Consider the following 20,487-nt stretch of genomic DNA (forward strand, 5'->3'; position numbering starts at 1 on the left):
CGTGCTCACAGCTGACGAAGGGACCTCGGGGCTCCTCCCTGGTTCTTCGGGTACTCGCTCTGCGGTGCCCCACGCTGCCGCCCACGGCTGACGGCTCTTCCCTCCCCTGACTTCTGTGACATGGCCTCGCTCTTTCGGTTTTTGTCCTACTTTCTTGTGTCTATTTCAGTGTCTCTACTTTTCCTTTTGGTCTTAAATATGTGGCACAGATCTCAGATCACAAACTCAGAGATGTTCATTATTTTAATTTCTAAATAACCGCTTTTGCATTCTATCTCAAGCTCTCGTCTTGCCGGGTGGTGGAAACTGAAATGTCGGTGAACTCAGGGTCATCTCAGATCCTTCCACGGCCATGTTCTCCCCTTCCCCTGGGATTCTTATGCTGGGGGAGGGACGGGTGGGGGAGGGGGAGGTCCGGCATCCCGTTACCACTCATCATCCTCTGGCACTCACACACTGGCACACCCCGGGGCTTCTGTCATTCCTGTCAGGTCCCTGTCCCCTGCAATGGATGTCACCACAGTGTCCTCCTGGGCCCGCCTGGTCAGAGTTGGCTCGCTTTCTCTCTGCTACTTCTGTGCCACTCTGGGACACATGGGAAAGCTCCAGCTCCTCTCAGCACGGATGCGGGTGCAGGGAGTCTGTAACATGTCACTGGGCCATTTGCCTGGTGACATGCCACCCAGCTTTTGCTTCTCCAGTGCTCATGCTTTGCGTGGAGGCACCCACCCGCCCCCTCCCTTGGCTTGCCCCCTGTCAAGAATGCTCATGAGAAGTAATTCTTCCTAAAGCAGAGAAGTGCCTTGCTCGTGCATTCCCCATGCGTCGGGCATTTCTGCCATTCCCATCCCACTCCACACCCCACCTCCACCTTGGCTGGGCCAGATTTTGACATCCGCACTTTGGGATGCTCCAATTTACAGAAGAGAAGGAGCTGGTGAGCAGAAAGGAACGTCTGAGACTAGAAACACTACTCCTAACACATCACGCTGTCCGTGTGCTCCCCGTGGATCTACTCCCGACCATTGACAGGGACCTGATGCCCTGACATCCTTTCCAAGATGGCGCTCAGTCAGCTCCTATCACTGGTCTGCTCCTATCACTTCTGCGGAGTTTCACTCTCAGCAGTTCCCCTGAGGTGATGGTGCCTCCTGTGTAGCATGGCCAAAACAGAAATCCACTTCTACCTCTCTTATTTTCTTGTTCGTCCCCGCAGAGTAAGAGGACATCTCCCTCCTCCACCTCTACTTGATCCGCAAAGGTCTACACTGCCACCTCGCCGCCTCTTTCGTGGAACTTTCACAACTACTTTGTCACTCCGCGATGGTTTCCTTCTCAAGTCCTAGAGCAGTTATCGTCACCCACATCTCACTGAACATGGGCTGCTTGGTATTGTTCTGTTAGATACTGACTAGATCGTGACCTTCTAAGAGGGCAAGGACTCTGCCTCTTCCACTGCTATATTCCCAGGACCTAGCACAGTGCCAGACACACAGTAGACGTTCATCAGACATTTTCTTAACAGATGAATTCTGTTAACAAGGTTTGAGCCTCCTCAAAATAAGAAGTTGTGCCTTACAGCTTTAGAGAACACCAGAACCTAAAAAATCCATGGCGCTGAGTGGGTGTTTGTGCATGATGGTGATGGTGAAGTGGGGAAAGGATACACAGATCACCATAGGATTGAGAAAGTATGTTTATGGAAGTTATGGAAGTACCAATAAAACATTCTCATTACTTAATACTCAAGCCGGCCATATTTGGGTCCTCTGTATTAACTCCTTCTTTGACAACAACTTTGACTCCTTCTTGTTTATTGGGCTATCTGTAGCGTGATAGCATCATTCCACACATGTCTGAAAACAACCAACCAAATAACACACGTGTAGTGAGTACCTAATATGTATCTAGCACTGGGCTTGGAGAAATGGAAAAAGGAAAAGAAATGAAGATTGCTTCTGGAGAAGTGCCTGTCTCCCAGAGGTTACAGTCTAGCTGGGGACTCAAGTCATAGATACCCCCAAATAATAACAGGGCAAGAACTAGGTTACACATCAGAGACCAAAAAGAGGGTATAGCAGCTAAAGAATTAGGAGATGAGAAATCCCTGGAAGAATCAATGAACGTGTCACAGATATGAAGGGACTCGGGTTGGACCTCATGTGACGAAGTCCATAGTCACATGAGAACGGCCTTGCAAACGTCCAATGGCTTTGAACATAAAGAGAAGCATTCAATACTATGTGTGCTTCATCTAATGCATAATTTATTAATCTCATAAGCCTATTGAATATTGTTCTCCTATAAATCCAAACACTGCTTACCCAACCAATAACATAAATCTTAGGAATTTCCAAATGAAAAAATTCCCTGATATTTAAACATTGATTACAAACTTCTTTAATCAAATTTGCTTAATCATCCAACTAAAAATCACAATTTGACTATATTGACTTCTTTTGCATACTTCAAAAAATTTGTATATTATCACAATGATAATGACATGGTTAAAATTACACTTAAAATAAGGATAAGAATACAATGTATGTCATGGGGCTCTTTGTTTCTTTATTATTTTTCTACTTATTTTTATTTTGATCCATTCCTGACATTTCAGTGACTATTCAAGAGAGTGATTTCTCTGAACCAGAGTCAAAGTATCCTCCCAGCCTAGTCAAGCCAGCAGGTTCTAGGTTTTATACCAACTGACTCTTGTTGGGATGTAGGGTGTGGTTACAACACCCACGGAAATTCAATTCTGAACTTCCAAGCTGGGTTCCTTTTTATGATGGAATTTTGATTTCTGTGTTTGCAAAATCCCTCTCTTCACCTTGCTGCATTCACCCCCACCCTCCTCCACCCCTGCTCTCTGCCCTGAGGGCCTGACCTATATGGGCTCATAGATGGGATGGAAGAGACTCTGCCTTCTGGTTGGGTTCAGCTAGCAGGGTGCTCAACCTAAGATCAGAGGTGGCAGTGGGGTGGCACCTGGTCTGACTTCTCTGGCCCCTCGCTGTAAAATGGTCTTGGCAGTCTGTGTCCCTCATAGCTTTTCTCAAGCTGGCCTGCTCCACATGGCCCTCATGTTCCATGTTCTAGAGACCGCTCTTTCCCTCGTTTGGTCAGGTAGATGGAGGAGCCAAGAGAGAGCCAACGCTGCATTCCTGCCCCACCCCTTGGGGTGCCCCTCAGCCAGCCCATACCTTTTTAACTATCCCCTCCTTGAATGATCCTATCTTGCCAGGCCACTTGCTTCCTGCTGGGGTCCTGGCTGTGGCCTCAGTGGGGGTGGTCATGTGCTTGGATAGTCTGGATGCCCCAGGGACAGGTAACTCTGCTCAGCTAGCCAAAGGCAGGGACTGGAAAGGCGTGTCAGAGGAAGTACACTGACTTTGCAAGATGGCAGCCAGGTTGGTCAACACAGTGCAGACGGCTGACCTCAGGAACTGCCTGCCGTGGACACCCCAGCAGTAGGGGAACAGGGGATCTCCCAGCAGGGAAAGACATCCCAGATGACAAGCTTGTTCAGGGACCAAGATGATCCTCAAGGCGGGAACTACTCCTTCCAGGATTATTGTGGACAACCAGCGATAAAAACATTCGTCAAACCTCTGCCAAAGAAGTCCTTAAACACAAGTCCTTAAGCACCAGGTTGTCGCTACAGCTGGGTGCTCTGCAGAGCCTCGTTCTTCCTTTATTAAATCGGCATCATTACCATCGTTGCCTGACTTCAGATTCTCCCTTAGATGAGCTGGAGATTTGCGAGGCCGCATCTGCATGGGCACACTGGAGAACCAGGGCAATTATGCGGATAATTCAAGCAAGAGCCTGGCTTTGCTTAAGTTCCATAATCACCTGAAAAGCCTGTTTTTCAGAGTATCTCCAACGGCACATTCAGACAAAAACAATTTTGTTTTCTGGATGACTGCCTCGGTCTTTTGGCCCTGTGACTTTAGCCCCAGTGGAAAAGTGATATTCATCATGCTCTGGTCCTGAGCCTGCAGAATCAATAAACAAGGCGTTGTGATCGGGACCAGTAACAGGTCCAACTGTGCACAGCAGAAAAAAAGGAGGGGGAGCTCCAAGGCTGTTCACTCTCCCTCTGCACAGCCCCTCTGCCGTGCTCCCCACTCTGTGGAGAGAATTCATGCAAGGCCCAGCAAGCTAGCCGGGGGCTGGGCCCTGCCCCTCCCTCATTGCCTTTTTGGGGTAATGGTCACCACTGCAGAGGTGAGTCTTCCACAGAGCTCTTTCAAGCAGCATGGACACCTCCCCTGCCCACATCAAACTAATGCAGACTTTGAGTCAGTGTTGATGAGAGGTGATTGGCCACTTTGCGCAAACCGGCTTGGTGGTCAGTACTTGCACTGCGAGCATAATCAGGGCATGTGGGTGGTATGATTTGGAGGGTGCAAGGAAGGACCCTTGGCCCTCCAGGGTGCCTGGAATTCTACAGTGAGAGGTGTATTTCTTCAGCTCTTTGAGTGTTTTCTCCCTTTAAGAGCCTCCCACCAAAATATTGCCTCTAAGAGAAGGGCTATTTCCTTAGGACCACAGTGCAAACAGTGAGAGCAGATGCTTACTCGGCGTTCACACCGTGCTGCTTCATCTGCACAGTCTCCTCGAGAGGGACGTGCTATCATCATCCCCATTTTACAGACATGGAGTCCCAGGGACAGAGAGGTTCAGTAACCTGTCTCAGGGGCCAGAATAGAAACTGGGCAGTCCACTTGAAATCCATGGCATAACCGCTCCTCTTTTCTGCATTTTGGGGACAAAACTGGGTTCCTCTCCAATGGAGGCTACTCAACAGGAAAAGCAGGTGCAGTGGAGCTGGTTTGGAGTTGGGGGCAGGGCAGAAGTAGGGATGGAGCAGAATCCAGGAGGGAGAGTAAGGAGTCAGGGGCCTCAGCCACCAATGTCAAGGTCTTCTCCAGACTTCTCAGAGCTCCCTGCAGGAGGACAGCCCTGCTGGTCCAGGGTTGCCTTGGGCTGGGGGGTCTTTTTTGCCCCAGGGCCATGCAGTGGAGCGGACACCGATGGGAAGAGGGAAACAGACTCAGACCTAAGGCAGGACAGGCTCCGTGGAGCCAGACTCCTTGCGACTGAGTTCTAGCACCCCTACTTTTTAAAAGAGTGACACCTGGGCGAGTACAGTTTGCTCTCTCTGGGACTCAGTTTTCTCACCTGTGAAATGGCAATGAGGGTGGCAATAGTACCTAACCTGTAGGTTTGCTCTGAGGACAGAATAATACACAATGGCTTGGCCAGAGTTAAGTATTCATTGACGCTCAGTGTAGCATGGGCTCTGGGGTCTCTGATGGGTGTGGAAAGGGGTGGGGGAGGAGGAGGGAGCAGGTGGGAGTTGAGTGGGGCAGGCTGGCACATTGGGGTGGGCTGACACTGGGTGGCAGAAGCTGTGGGTCACAGAGAGGGAGAGGTGCCATGTGGATGGCCTGGAAGGTCACTGCATGTGATTCTGTGATTTCCCACGAGACTGAACATCTCGCCTGGCCTGGCATCTCATCCTCCTGCTGGTAGCCGGGTGCTTCTGCTTCCTTCCCCGGGGCGGAGGTTTGCCCCGTGGGGCTCAGCCTTTGGCATCGGGACTGAGATTTCGTTTGGTGAGTGGTAGGATGGCAATCAGGCTTCAGACATTCAGAACAAACACGCGGCTATGAGGTATGGTGGTGGGTCACGACCCTGTGATTAGGGATCTTGGCCATGAAGACATGGCAGACATATACAGTGGGATATTATCCAGCCAGGAGAATGGAGGATATCTTGCCATTTGAGATATGGCTGGATCTTGAGGGCATTCTGCGAAGTGAAATTCGACAGAGAAAGACATAAACTGTATGATCTTACTTATATACGGAATAAAAAAACCTCAGAACTAGTTAAAGCAGAGAGTAGAATGGTGCTTACCAGGGGCTGGGGGTGCGGGGGTGAGGGAACTGGGAAATAGTATTTCAGGGTATAAACTTGCAACTGGTAGATAAAAAAGTCCCGGAAATCTAATGCCGAGCACAGAGATTATAGTTAGCAATACTGTATAGTAAAGTTCAAAGGGGCTGAGCGATGAGATCTTAACTGTTCTCACCACAAGGAGAAATGATAACTGTATGACACGAGAGAGGAGCTAGCTAACGCTCTGGTGGTATCATAATGCGATATGTAACTGTATCGATTAATCATGCTGTACACCTGAAACTTATACAAGGTGACATGTCAGTTACATCTCAATACAAATGGAAAAATTACGTTTTAAAAAAACAATGTTGGCTGTGAGAAATGGCCCACTGGGGCAGACAGGGGGCTCAGGAGAAGATGGTTTTGTAATGTCGGAAGGGAGCTGGTGCGTGGGGAGGGAGAGACCAAGCAAGGTGTGACGGGAAGGCCCTCCGAGGTGGACAGACACTAGACAGGAGTTTAGGTAGAGAACTGGCCCCGGGCAGAGAGGTGCACGCTGCTTTCCTGGGGCCAAGTGGGAGGAAGAGACTTCCGATCTGGAGGGAGGTAGTTCTCGAAGACGGAGAGCTATGCTGCTATAAAGAAGACAGCTCTCTTTTCATGACCATTGCCTTCTCTACACTCCTGAGGGTGAAGTTATCACCCAGGAGTGAGAACATCTTGTGACCGTTGAAAAACATTAATTAAATATAGCATTGACCAACTATTTTGTTGCTCCCATCTCCCTTAGACAGAGAGGGGAAGCTGAAATAGCTCCGGAGGTGAGCTAACTTTGCAGGGCCAGAGTGTTTATAGAAAGATTAGTCCCAAAGCCGGGCAGAGACTCTGTGGCCATCAGACACTGAGGACTAAGAGGGTCTTTTCATTTAGAGATATTAAGGGAAAGCAGCGGTATGTGGCCAGGATCCACGCCAGTGTCGGGTGGGAGAACTCTAGGGGAGATTCGAATGTATCGAATTGGAGGTTTAAATTCAGAGGTGGTCAAAGTCCAGTGTTTCCAAAGACAAGCAAGCTAAATGCAGATCAACGGCCAAGACTGTTGGTGAAGGATGTAACCCATCATTACATGTGGTCACAGTGTCCCCGGAAGCCCCTAGGACATCACAAGAGGCTCAGTGCTCAAACTTTGCGTCCCCAGCATGTCACAAAGCATAGGTAGGAGGGAAGACAGAATCACCAGCACTTTAAAAAAAAGTATTTCTTTGGGCAAGAAAACAGATTATATCAGGGCAAAATCACACCTGACTAATTTCTTAGAGTTTGACAGGAAGGTGAATAGCTTTGTGGATATAATTTATATAGACCTTCAACGAACCTTTGTCTTGTCGATGGTTACTGTGAAATCCTGACTTTCTATGAAATTGGTGAGGAGGTAAAGTCCTGAAGAGGGGATTGGTGTAGGGGCGACAAACACTGTGATTGGGCCCCCTGGAAATGCGCAAGGAGGATGACATCTCCAGGGTTGCCAACAGCACTAAATTCTTTTGTAGTAAATCATCAAATCACTAGACTCTTCTCTACAGGTCAAAAATACCGAGTTATTGAGTCCATTTTCTTCACCCTAGGGTCTAAAATACAGAGTTGTAATAAGAGACCCGGCCACCCCTCACCCCACTCCAGGGCCAAATCAGATCGATGGCAAGCTGCTCCAAGCACAACATCATTCCATAGCGCATAGTTGAGGTGGAGTGTGTGGAATGGGGCTAAAGTTACTTGAATTCTTTTCGAGGCTGACATGTATGCTACCCTAGGCACAAAAAGCCCTCTCTCTGCATTCAATTTGTAGCAAAGTAAACAATTTGTAGCAAGTAAACAGGGTGTCCATTGTGTCCCAGCTCTGCACACCCAGCTTCAAAGAGGCCTTTGTTTTAAAGGATATTTTAAAATTCTTCATTAGCTGTAAAAAGTTTTTTAAGAACCCCTTTCCCAGACACCCAAATACCTCTCATAGAAAAAGATAAAAATAAAACAAACAAACAAACAAAAACCCCCACAGCATTTATGAATAGCAGGGAATGGTCATTTGTGGCCCGGACTTCTAGTCCAGTAAAGTCAGCAGGGTTTCGGGTCCCCATCCTGGGTGATGTTCAGAGAGGGAGGAAGACGAGGGAGATGAGCTCTGGCTGTGATGGAAGAGAGGGAAGCACGAAGAAGGTGACAGGGCCTATGGGGACAGTAGAGCTCCTGACGTGTGCAGTGTTACTAGGGAGTGATTTGGAGGAAAAGGCAGGGCTGTGGCCTTGCACAGTTCCGGGGGGCATCCTTTACCCTGGCAAAGCTGAGCCGTTTGTCTAAGCCACAGTGTGAGTGGAACACCTGCAGGGAAGTAAAATCGAGGTACACTTGGGCCAGAGGCCCCCCTAGGGACACGGGAGCAGCCCCAGCCCAAGTCCTATCACACCATCAGTAGGACCCCCAAATACTCCCATGGGCACCGTGAGAATCCCCCCCTGTGCTCTGTCCCCCAGGCCCAGTGGACCCCATGGCCCTCCTTTCTGGAGTGTTCTGCAGCAATGCTAGAGCACCTCCTCTCGGGTGTCCCCATCTCCATAAACATGTCTCACTACTTCTCGGGGGCTCACAAGAAGCTTCCGCTGGCCGGCTGGCTGTGGACTGGTCAGGATCGAAAGCACGTTCAAGTGCCCTAAGTCATGTCCCTCCTTGTGCAGGGGACCATGCTAATCTTCTCTGCATCGTTCCAATTTTAGTGTATGTGCTGCCGAAACGACCGCAGCCACGCCCTTCCTTTTAGAAAGGAGGAGACTAAGACCGAGAGAGAGAGGCCAGTGTCCAAGGTTCCCCAAGAAGTGAAGGGCAGAGCTGGGTGAGTGTCACTCTTCCCTCCTGCAAAGCCTCGTTGGCTCTGTCACTGTGACCCCCGCCTCCTCTGATCTCAGCTAATTCCTCAGTTTACACAGTGAGAATTATGACCCTTTATCTGAAGGCATTTACTCCCATTACATTAATACTTATCCTGGGATTAGTGCAAGTGTAGTTGTATCTGATCCTTTTCCTAGGAGGAGATTTTGGCAGGCCAGAAGTTGAGACCATGAGCTGTTCTTGGTGGCCGTGGTGGTGGTGGTGATGGTGGTGGTGGAGGGGGTGGGCTCCCAAGGAAGATGGGCAAGAAGCAGGGGGAGGGCAGAGAGAGGCCCAAGACATTTGCACACTACACAATCTTGTCTCCATCTGGCCTCGCTTGGATGGTCTGAATGATTTTGATATTCTCCAGAAGACTTAGGATGCTGACCAAAGACTTCTCCAGATGCTCAGAAGTTGTACTTCCAAGCATAATTCTTGGCTCTCCGAGAACCACAAGTAATTGATGACACCCCCCGCCTTTTCCACATCCTATTCTTTCCAGCTCCCGAACAGATAGATTTTCTTGTTTGTAGGCTCATTCATTCCAGGCTTTGCAGTAATCTCAGATTTGACAAACGCGAACGCAGTGTGGTCGCATTCATTGGTGGTCACCTGGTCCTCATTAGGGCCATCGGCGGAGGCCAGGGCCTGCTTTTGTGATGAGCGATTCCTCCTCCACACGGGCCTGAACGCTCTCAGCGGCCTTTTGTTGTTTGCATGAAGGCCTTGGAGGACTCTGCCAGGCTCGGCTCAACATTTTCCACATGACTGATGGCATTCAAAGCTTTGCAATCCCAATAGGCAAATTTCTGGACTGGCTTTGTTTCTCGTTGGTTCAGGTGGGATAATAAGGCTCTTTCTGCCAGGAATGTCAGTGTGTGGTTGGGAAGTTGGCATTTTTCTCTAAGGAGGCAGGGAGGCCAACTGGTAAGGGCCTGGGTGCCTGGGTGCCTGGGTGCCAACAGTCTGAGAGGTTATTTCGGTATTTCTCATTCTTAGTGAGGGAGTGATGGTGTGTCCTCTGGATCGGGTGGGCCAACAGAGGAAGGCTTCCTGGGGGGCTCGTGCTGTGGTCAGCCAAGCTATGGTGAGGCCCTGCCTTACACGCTCCCCTGAGGCCATGGGGGGGCTGGGTTTGGGGTGGGGTGGAGGGTGTTCTGGGATTCGTCTTCCCTTTCTGCAGCTGTGAGAATGGCCCGGCCCCTGCCAAAGCCTTTTGTTCCATTTTTCTCTTGCTTCATTGGGACATTTCCGGAACCAAATATATTCAACGGGTCCTCAGCTTCAGGAGATAATTGAATATCCAAATGCTGGTCCTTCCATTGTCCGATGACCAGAACCAGCTGAAACACCCAATTTTGCAAAAACACTGTGCTCCAATCTTTTCCCTAATTATCTCTTCCAATTATAATGTCTTCACATCCTTTTCTTGTTGAGGTGAGTGAGGCCCACATGAATTCTGAGCATTCTTTTACTAAACTCCATTCTTCGTGCACCCAAATCATGTTCTCTTAGGCTGTTTGGTCCCCCTGTACTTTGACATGGATTCCGAGGTCTGCATCTTACAGAAGACAGACTATTGTAATTATTATTTTGAAACGGACACATTTCTGAGCTCTTGGATCTGAGCCTGAAGATAAACATGGGTACTCAGGGGCCTTGAAACCCACACTCGCAGCTTGCTGAGCCTTGCAGGCCTGTGAGATCAGTGCCAGACTAAACATAAAGCTGGCACTCCCTCCCTGGGCCAACACTTTGGGGCTTTTGTCAACTGGGCAGGAGTGCAAATCCTTGAAAATACTCTCCATGGAAAGCCTGTTTCTTTATGTCCTTTGGCTCAGACCTTGGCCAGGGCTGGCAACGTGGCCTTGAGCTGCCTGCCCTGGGATGCCTTGACATTTCCTCATTTGGGCCTCTGGGGTCTTTGCTCCAGCTAAGCTGCATATCTCAGGGAGAAGGAAGGAGGGGTGACCATGGTCTTCTTTCTTGGCCTCTGGGATTGAGAAGAAGCTTTGGGGTGAGGAAGAGTCCCAAGCCCCAGGCCTTGGCCAGTTTCTGACCAGACAGGTGGAGGGGGAGTCACAGAGGTGGGCTTTGGAGTGGCAAGGAAGGGAGGGGCGATGGCAAACAAACAGGAAGTGTGAGTTTATTACCTAACCATGCCAAAGATGCAGTTGGTGTTACTTGGAGTCACTGAACACCTGGGAAGCTGTACCCCTTTATCGAGCCAGGTGCCCCCAGGTATGCAAATGTGTTAGCTCTGCAGCCACATTCGATGATTGGAAATCCTACTTTGTCCAACATGGCGATGTTCCTGTCTCACTGGGTATCATTTGGAACCCTCTTGAGCTGCCCCTGACAGATCCTGCCCTGCAGGTCAGTCTCCTGGGTGGTGGCCCTCCACAGTTCTTCCTAGAGATGCCAAATCCACAGTCCTCCCTGCTGCTTCTCCTGCTATCTTCCCTTAAGCTTTCTATATCCCCATCCCACTCCCTTGACCAGAGAAGAAGGGAGGAGTCCTCCTATTCAGAGAGTGTCCTCTTTTAATTCTCTTTGGTTCTTAACCTCAGCCAGTCCCTTGTCCCCCGTGGGTGACACTGCTTCAGGTGGCCTGCCTTTGGGGACTGTTTTCCATTGCCTTTGGAAAGCAAACTGAGGGGGTGAGTTTGTAGACTCAATGTAGACTGTCTTCCTGAAATAAGGGAATCCCAACATACATTGTGACTAGGATGATGTGGAAGGCAGGTGCAGGGAGAAGGGAAAGGAGCTGGGATGGGTGGGGGAAGGCCAAATCACCCATCTTGTCTCAGAAGAACCTCAGCTGGGTCACAGCTAATGCCATCCTGAGGTTGTCATAGAAACCACAGGGCTATAGTGTCCAGCTGCCTTCCTTTAAGGGGGGGTTCCTAGGCAGGCTGATGGAAGAAGTGGGCATGATCTTTTATATGTCACCACTTACCCTGAGAACCAGCCAAGAGCAAAGGCCCAGAGGCCTCCCCCAGTGAGCAAATTCAGCTCACTCCCAACTTAGGCTCCTTGAGTGTAGGAACCATGCGTCTTCATCTTTGTATACCAATGTCAGGCACAGTTCTAGGCTCAAAATAAAGGCATGAGAAGTGCGTGTTGGTCTGAAGGAGCTCAAGCTGGCTAGCACCCAGATGTGAGAGGCAGAATCAGAAAAATAGGACAATTAGGCATTGGGTCCAAAGTCATGCATGTCTTTAGACATTGGGTCAAGAGGGTCTTTGGAAAAATGAGAATCATTAGAAACCCATTAAAATATTTTTATTTGTCAGTTTTAACATAACGAGTACTCATTTTACTAGTGAAACAATGCAAAGATGTAGAAGGAAAAGTTCTATCTCCCTTCGTATCTCTTCATCCTCGCTCATCTTGGTAAGCAATTTTTTTTGGTCCTTGGAATTCCAAGATTTCACCAAGTTATATTTAGGTGTATGCCTTTAAAAAAATAACCTTGTCTTGGACTTGGGCCTTTCAACCTACAGTGTTAAATCTCATATCGGACCATGGAAATTTTCTTCTGTTATTTGTTTAAATATTACTTCTCCTCCATCTGTTCTTCACACTCTCTCTCTCTCCTTCTGGAACTTCTATTATTTGAACGTCATATCTCCTGTTTTGTCCCCTAAATTTCTTACTGTTTCCTCCTGTTTTCCAAATTTTTGTGTTTTCATATTATGAGCTTTTCTTCTACTTGATCCCCTAGACCTTTAATTCACTGATAAGCAGTGATCATCCTCCTTTCAGTTTATTTCCCAAGTTTTTAAAATAAAAAATAATTTTCTTTTAGTTCCTAGAAGTTCTTTTCTTAGACTCTCTGTCCTCTTGAGCATTCTCAATACTTGTTTGTTCAAGCCCCTTTTGTCAGTCCTGCTCCAACAGGGGCCTCTTGGGTTGGAGGCTCACTCTTTCTCCCTCTCATCACAGACCCTTAAATGTTCCTGGTTTTGTAGTCCACTGGCAGGCAGATCAGGATAAGCACATTTATCAAGCAGTGGCAGAAGAAGCAGGTAATGGAAGGTTCAGCAGTTTCTGCTTTTAGGAGTCAGCAGGAAACCAACTGGTCAACCACTGCTCTGTAGATCAGAGAAGAGCATCCTCTCTTTGAACTCCTGGGATTAAGGCCTAGGTTTTAAAGAAGATGGAGGGTTGGGAATTATGAGCACAGGTAGGAGAATTAACTTCCAAGGGGGGGGGGACTATTCCTTTTTCTGACATGCAAGACTGGCAGGGAAGGGATATAAATATAAACCTTGTACCTTTGTCACTTTGTGGGCGGTAAGTTAGGGAAATTCATGGCCAGTGATGGAGATGGGCTTGGGTGGCCATTTGAATGTTTCCTCTAATTCAAAAAGAAATTGCCACTGAGCTGTTGCCTTCAACCTTCCAAGGCTTTCATCTGTCACAGTCAACTGAAACAGTTGGTGGCTTGAGCACCTCCTCTTTGTCTAACACTGTCAGGTGCTCTGAGGAATGGTAGAGACTCAGAGGGCAGAGTCCCCACCCCAAGACACCTCTCTGTCCTTCAAGGATCTATTTGATGGCCACATTCTGAATTCTCCCTCCTGAAAGCCACCAGGATGCTGTCACTCCACCTGTTCCCTCTTCAGGTCTCTGGGAGGATTCTGCAGCTTCCCTGGGGGGCAGCTCAGCCACACAAACATGGTGGTGCGGGGTAGTTTGGCAGGCAGTCCTGAGGCTATACCTTTCCTGAGATGTCCTTGGTTTACCTGTCTGTGGTAAAGGTGAGACTCAGGAGGAGCCAAAGGTCTGGCTGGGATAAGGCGGGATCTTTGAGAGGAAGGCCCCGGGGAAGTCACAGCCAAACCTCAAAGGTAGGCCAAGTCACCAGGAGCAGGTAGCCTCTGATGGAGCCAAGGAGACTGACCATATGGCCACAGCTTTTGGGCACCATTTTCAGGGTGTGAGGCTCAGTCAGCAGACAAGGGGTATGGCCAAGGAGTCCAGAGAAGGCAGAAGTCACCACACCAAGAATGCCGAGATGTCCCCTTTGCCTTGAGGTTACAAAACCACCACCACCCCATATTCTCAGAGGCCATGACCACCTTGGGCCAGGGAATAGAAATCTCAGAGACTTCGAATTTGGGTTTCTTTTCTTTTCTTTTTTCTAGAAAGACTGAGCATAATTGGGAGGGCCTTTTAAATTTAGGATCTAGGTAATAAAGCAGATTAGAGCAGTAAAGACCAGAAGGAAGACAAGTAAGTTTTAGACAACATAAAGGAACTAGCTTTATTCCCTGCACATCCAGGTTATACAGGGAGTTTGGAAGTACACACACACACACACACACACACACACACACACACACACTTTCATGTCTTTTGATTCTTTTTTCTGACCCCATTGGTTAGAAGATGACCTAAACTTTATAGGAGAAACCACAAGAAGACAAACAACCCAATTAAAAAATGAGTAAAGGACTTGAATAGACATTTCTCCAAAGAAGATACACAAATGGCCAACAAGCACATGAAAAGATGCCCAGTGTCATTAGTCATCAGAGAAATGAAAATCAAACCCACAATGAGATACCACTTCAAACCCACTAGGATGGCCAGATTTTTAACATTTTTTTAAAATTTAAATTCAATTAATTAACATATAGTGTATTATTAGTTTCAGAGATAGAGTTCAGTGATTTATCAGTCTTATATAATACCCAGTGCTTATTCCATCTCATGCCCTCCCTAAAGTCCATCACCTAGTTACCCCATCCCTGCACCTCTCTCCCCTCCAGCAACCCTCAGTTTGTTTCCTATGACTAAGAGTCTGTTATGGTTTGTCTCCCTCTCTGATTTCATCTTGTTTTATTTTTTCTTCCCTTCCCCTGTGATCCTGTGTTTTGTTTCTTAAATTCCACATATGAGTGAGAGCATATTGTAATTGTCTGTCTCTGATTGACTTATTTTGCTTAGGATAATACCCTCTAGTTCCATCCACATTGTTGCAAATGGCAAGATTTCTTTTTTTGATGGCTGAATAAGATTCCATTGTATATATACATAAACCACATCTTCTTTATCCATTCATCTGTCGATGGACATCTGGGCTCTTTCCATAGTTTGGCTATTGTGGACGTTGCTGCTGTAAACATTGAGGTGCAGGTGCCCCTTCGGATCACTACGTTTGTGTCTTTGGGGTAAATACCTAGTAGTGCAATTGCTGGGTTGTAGGGTAGCTCTATTTTCAACTTTTTGAGGAACCTCCATACTGTTTTCCAGAGTGGCTGCACCAGCTTGCATTCCCACCAACAGTGTAAGAGGGTGAGGATGGCCATATTTTAAAAAAGGGGAAACGGTAAGTGTCGTTGAGGCTGTGGAAAAGTTAGAACCCTCCTACGTTGCTGATGGGAATGTAAAATGGCAGAGCCACTGTGGAAAAGTATTTGTGATTTCTAAGTTAAACACAGAATGTCCCTCTGACCCAACAGTTCCACTCCTAGTGTATACCCCCCAAAATTGAGAACAGGTGTTCACATACTTGCTCACAAGTAACCATAGCACATTTTTCACAATAGCCCAAAGTTGAAAGAACCCAAACTGTTCATCAACAGATCAATAGACCAACAAATTATGGTCTATCCATACTTTGGAGTGTTATTTAGCCATTGAAAGGAATGAAATACTGATACATGCTACAACATGGATGAACCTTGGAAACACAATGCTAAGTGGAAGAAACCAGACACAAAAGACCACATATTGCATGATTCTATTCATTTGAAATGTCCCGAATAAGCAAATCCATAGACACAGAAAGCAGATGAGTGGTTGTCGGGGGCTGATAGGGAGGGAGAAGAGCAGAGGGACTGCTTAGTGGGTGCAGGGTTTCCACTTGGGATTGTGGAAAGTTCTGGGACGAGATCATGGTGATGGTTGCACATTGTAAGGATACTTAATGCCATTGAACTATACGCTTCAAAATAGTAAAATTTGTGTTATGTGTATTTTACAACTTTTAAAAATTCATAGGAGGGTGTCAGAGCTAGCTGGAATAGCTACCCCATATTAGGGCTGGTACCCACTGGGTGCTTACTGCATGCTAGCATTTTGCGTAGACTCTCTCATTTGGTCCTCATAGCAATCCTAGGAGGTAGTGTCATTATTCCTGTTTGCAGGGGAGGACACAGACCTACAGAACTAACGTGACTGCCCAAAACCCAGGGAGTGTGACTTGGGAACCCAAGCAGCGAGGTAAGAAAGAGGGATGGGCTGCTAAGTCCTCCCTCCTCCTTGGGACACAGCACCAACTTGTGATAACAGAGGAAGACCCTCCCCGTGTCACTGGGCTGAGCAGCAGGAGGTCCTGTCCAGGCTTTGGTCTCTGATGAAAGGTAAAATGGATGGGAAAGAGCATCTGGAAGGAGACACCGTCTCAAAGCCTATTGGAAGGAAGCCCAAGGTTACAAGGACAATCATCCATGAAGGAGTAGCTTCTGTTACTGGGATTGTGAACAAAGGGCCTCCTCCATGGAGAATGTGGGCACAATCCAAGGGATGCTGCTTCTTTAGTGTTTCCCAGCCCTGGATGCTGGAGTCCCCTCTCCCCAGCACTACACATTAGTTCCTACAAAAATGGGCCCACAGGCCTGCTGAGAAAGAGCGGTGGGGTGACACATGGCAGGGGGCCATCGTGCATGGGCAGCTGTCTCCTGACGGGACTTCAGGATGGCGGACAGCTCTGTCCCTGCTATAGCAGACTGATGGCAAAAACTCCAGTCGAAGGACAAGCTTCCAGTGTGGGTGTGATGAGCAGAAAGGATGTGCCCTTGGCATTGGCAGTCCCATCCCTGGGCCACCATGTCTGTGTCCGCAGTGAAATCCCATACAGGGCCCCCCTTCCGAGGATCATCGTGGGAGCTGGCTCTTTGGAGCGCAGTGATAGGGATTCTATGCTTGGCCAGTAACTGGCATCAAAGCCACAGTTCGCGGTAGGACATCCCTTGACTCCCGTCTTTGCAAAAAACCTTTCTGATGAGATTCTCACTTTGGCCTCTTCTGAGTTACTAAAATAGAAGTGGCAAATACTTTTTATCTCTCGTGCCAATGCCGATTCATTGTAATGGCTTTCTGGGGCGCAGGGTTGAGAAGGATTCCGAGCTCCTGTCTCAGACTCAGTAGAAAAGGTAACCTCTCTTGATTAGTGAGGTCGGCCACGGGCACAGCAGCGGTGCCCCAGGGGCAGTGGCTGTCACTAGGCGGCTGGCCGGGGCTCCTGGCTGCGGGCTGCGATAAGCCTCCTTATCACCGTAGGTATTCACAGGAAGAAGTCCAAGGGCGTTCCTGCCCTAGAAAACTTCTGGAGGAGATGATCACTGTCTTCCATCCTGCGGGAAAACAACAACAACAACTCCCAGAAAGGCTCCTTTCTTCTCCATTACTCTGTGCTCCTGAGAAGGGCAGCAGGTCTAGGGCTACTTCCTCCCCTTTCCCCAAAGAGCGAACTGGATTGTTGGCCAGAGGGGCCTCCTTCTCCAAGGCCGTTCTGGAACTCTTGTTTGCCCAGGGCAGCTGCAGCCACACACTTCGTCTCTCGTCATGGAAAGCTGAAGCTTCTCGGAGCCCAAGCTAAATACTGGCTGCGGCGGAACATCCAGTTTTCATGAGCCCCCGGTGGATTGAAACCCAGAAGCCAGCAGCACACCTGCCAATTATTACAGTTAATTCTGTGCAGGCTTGACTCAGGAACCGAGACAGAGGGTTCTGTTTGCCGCTGGGGGGTGCGCAGGGTGGGCGGCAGCGGCTGCGGCCGTGGGCTGTGAATACCCCCTGTGTGTGCCTGCACTGGGCCTGGCAGCCGCCGTGCCCGCCCTTGCACCCGGAGCCCGGCGTCCAAGTGTGACTTCAGTGGGCCTCCGGCTCCTTGACTCTGCGTCTGTGATCAGAGATGTGGACGGTCCCTCACTCTTCTTCCTCCCGCCGCCTGCCCCAGCCACCCGCTTCCCCCTAAGGCCTCCGTGAACAACCCTTCTGTCAATTTTTTTCCAAAGAAAAAGAGAAAAGACAGTCAGCTTAAAACCGTGGGGTTTTTCTGTTGCCTTTTCCCCTCGGACATGTTGCCTATAAGACCCCGTTGATTCGGGCAGAGGGTAGTCACCCCTTTGTTCCCTGGAATCTCCTTTTGTGGTGGGCCGCTGTCATGCTCTAGCTTGCTCTTGCCTGTCTCAAGGTGACCTTGAGTCTGCCTGCTCCAGGCTCTCTCCTGAGTTTTTCCAGGTCTCCCTCGGTTGATTAATTAATTCATCCAGTCATTGGTTCGTTTGTTTCTACGAAGCCAGGTAACTGGGCTGGGCATTGGGAAGACAGTGGAGAAGAAGATGGGTTTCCCGTTCTCCGACTCAAGCAGGAAAATTGACAGTAAGCAAATACTTCCACAAGGATCGCGCACCGTCATAGTAATGCTAGGAGGGGGTGCACATGGAGCCATGGCCGGGGTCCCAGAGATCAAACCCTTCTCTGCCCCCGAGAGGGCGGTGAGTACACGTAAGACGTTATAGCAGCAGCTGGCGTGTGGCGAACATAGAAGAAGGGGACTTAATCTAGACTGAGGAGAGGTGCTCTCGAGGCATTTGGGGGCAGACCAGAACAGCGACCAGGGTAGGTCAGACAGGGGATGTGGATGGGCGGGACAGCACATCTCAGGAGAAGAAAGAGTGTGTAAAGGGCTCCAGGGTGCATGCGTCCTTGCAAAGCTGAGAAGACCAAGGAGGCTGGGGCAGGAGGAGCCGTGAGGAGCCCAGCACGGGCGGCACAGCCAGCCTGGAAGCCACGTGAATGGGGGCCTCCTTCTCTGAGACTCTGGGAGTCCGTGAGGTGATCAGCAGTGGTGTGACACCTCTGCTCCTGCTGGCTCTCATCCCGTGGCCCCTGGATGCTGTCTTCCCATGACGCAAAAAGACAAGCCATTGGCTCACTTGACTGCCGAGGCCGGGCACTATGCTGGAGCCAAGGCTGATATAAAGGTGGCGAGACGCAGACTCTGACCCCAAAGAGCTCCTGCAGGAGTGCAGTGGGTGAGAGGGGTGACCTCGGTGCCCAGGGGAGGGAGCCGGGACCACTTCCAGCTGGGGAGGGGTTGGAGAATGTCTGGAGGGGAAACTTGCACTGCTTCTAGAAGAACAAGTCTTCTGGTCAGGAAGCACAGGGTGCAGAGATGTGAAGGGCGTGGTGAGTGGAGGGAAGGTTTCACTGAGCTGCATGTCTACCGACCCTAGAACACTCGAGCCTCTTTATTGATCCCAGCAGTGGAACCACATGCTGGAACCCATCCTCTCCTGGTGGTGCAGCGCGGGGGGGCTTCCTTCCAAACACTGTGCAGGGCAAGAATGCAGCGGGAGGGGACAGTGCTGGGCTGGTCCCTGGTCCTCTAAGACCGACAGCAACAAAGGATGCCGGGTTGTGAGTCCTCCAGCTCTCCCCTGCACCTGCGATGTGCCTACCCTGGGAGATCTCTTGGCCAGAAAACCAATCTAATCCACCTCATACCTGCCAGGGTCCCAGGGCTCCCATGCTCTGCGCTCCCCTCTGGCCTACAGCACACATCGCCTCACAGTGGCCCAGCTCCCCGAGCCACCTTAATCACACGGTAGAAGCATCTATTTTAGTTACATAAACAGAGTTGTCTACATTTGGATCCCGGGGCTGGCTGCAGGAATTTGTAAACAGCATGGTGTACGAGGCTTTGCAGCAAGTTGCCAGGACGCGCTCCTTTCCCACTGCCTGTTGTCCAGTTTTCCCTTTTATAGAGAGTCTGGCTGGGAAAGAGAGACAGAACTTATTTGGGAATAGAGGACAATCTCTCCGGCAAATTCCTTTCTCCCACTCCTGCAACCACTACCTCCTCTTCTGAAATTTTGAGGTCTGGTGCAAAATGAAGACTGCTCTGGAGTTATGGGTTCCTTCTAAATGCTAACTTCTCATAAATCTAAATCTGAACCCCACGGAAAACAAACTCGGGGAGATTTTATTCCCAGAAGGGTAACCAGGAATTTGGAATTTGAGGCAGGTTCTAAAAACTACTGGACACTGCTGTCCCTATCATAGCCGGGACCCTGCGTGACATCGTGATGTCCCTCTTTGGCTCCAAGCAGGGGCTTGTAAGGTTCCAAAGTAATGACATTCTGGGAACCACAGAGAAGCAGTAGCCTCGAGGGGGAGAGGGACATTCAGTTTTCTTTCCTTTTCATTTAATAACCATTAATGAGGCATCTGTTGGGATTCGATGCTGCGTCTGGCGCTGCAAACCTTAGAAGGGATATGACACGAATCGCTGGCATCAAAACCCAGCAAAGGTAAATGTCAAGGCCCATTGTGAGAGATCCGGGATGGCAGAGAGAGAGTTGAGGTTTCCTGGGTACACATTTGCTGAGCGAGTGAATGAATAATGAGTAATGCGGTGGAGAAGGAAGCCTGCTACAAGGAGCGAAGTCAAATCTGAATCTAAAATTCAACGCAAGTTCACTTCGGCTCAAACTTAGACAGCTAGGGTCGCAAATCGTCCCACTTTGCCTGGGATGGAGGGGATTCCTGTGGATGCAGACTGGAAAAGAATTCCCAGACACGCTAGTGTAAATTGAGCAGCTGGTTGAAACCTCAAAGAAAAGGGAATTA

The 20,487-nt window shown here is 49.1% G+C and overlaps 1 protein-coding gene and 1 non-coding gene across 4 annotated transcripts in view; one reads left to right on the forward strand and one right to left on the reverse strand.

Moving 5' to 3' along the window:
* The window catches only part of KCNE2 (potassium voltage-gated channel subfamily E regulatory subunit 2), a 174,678-nt gene that overhangs the window by 134,411 nt on the left and 19,780 nt on the right, over nucleotides 1-20,487 (forward strand). The window lies entirely within an intron of this gene.
* Nucleotides 8,599-8,705, reverse strand: LOC123784466 (U6 spliceosomal RNA). Its single transcript, XR_006777458.2, has one exon. It is a non-coding gene; the product is annotated as a U6 spliceosomal RNA (small nuclear RNA).

Source organism: Ursus americanus, chromosome 4, assembly GCF_024610735.1.
Source record: "Ursus americanus isolate L20-20 chromosome 4, mUrsAme1.1.p, whole genome shotgun sequence".
NCBI classification, from domain to species: Eukaryota; Metazoa; Chordata; class Mammalia; order Carnivora; family Ursidae; genus Ursus; species Ursus americanus.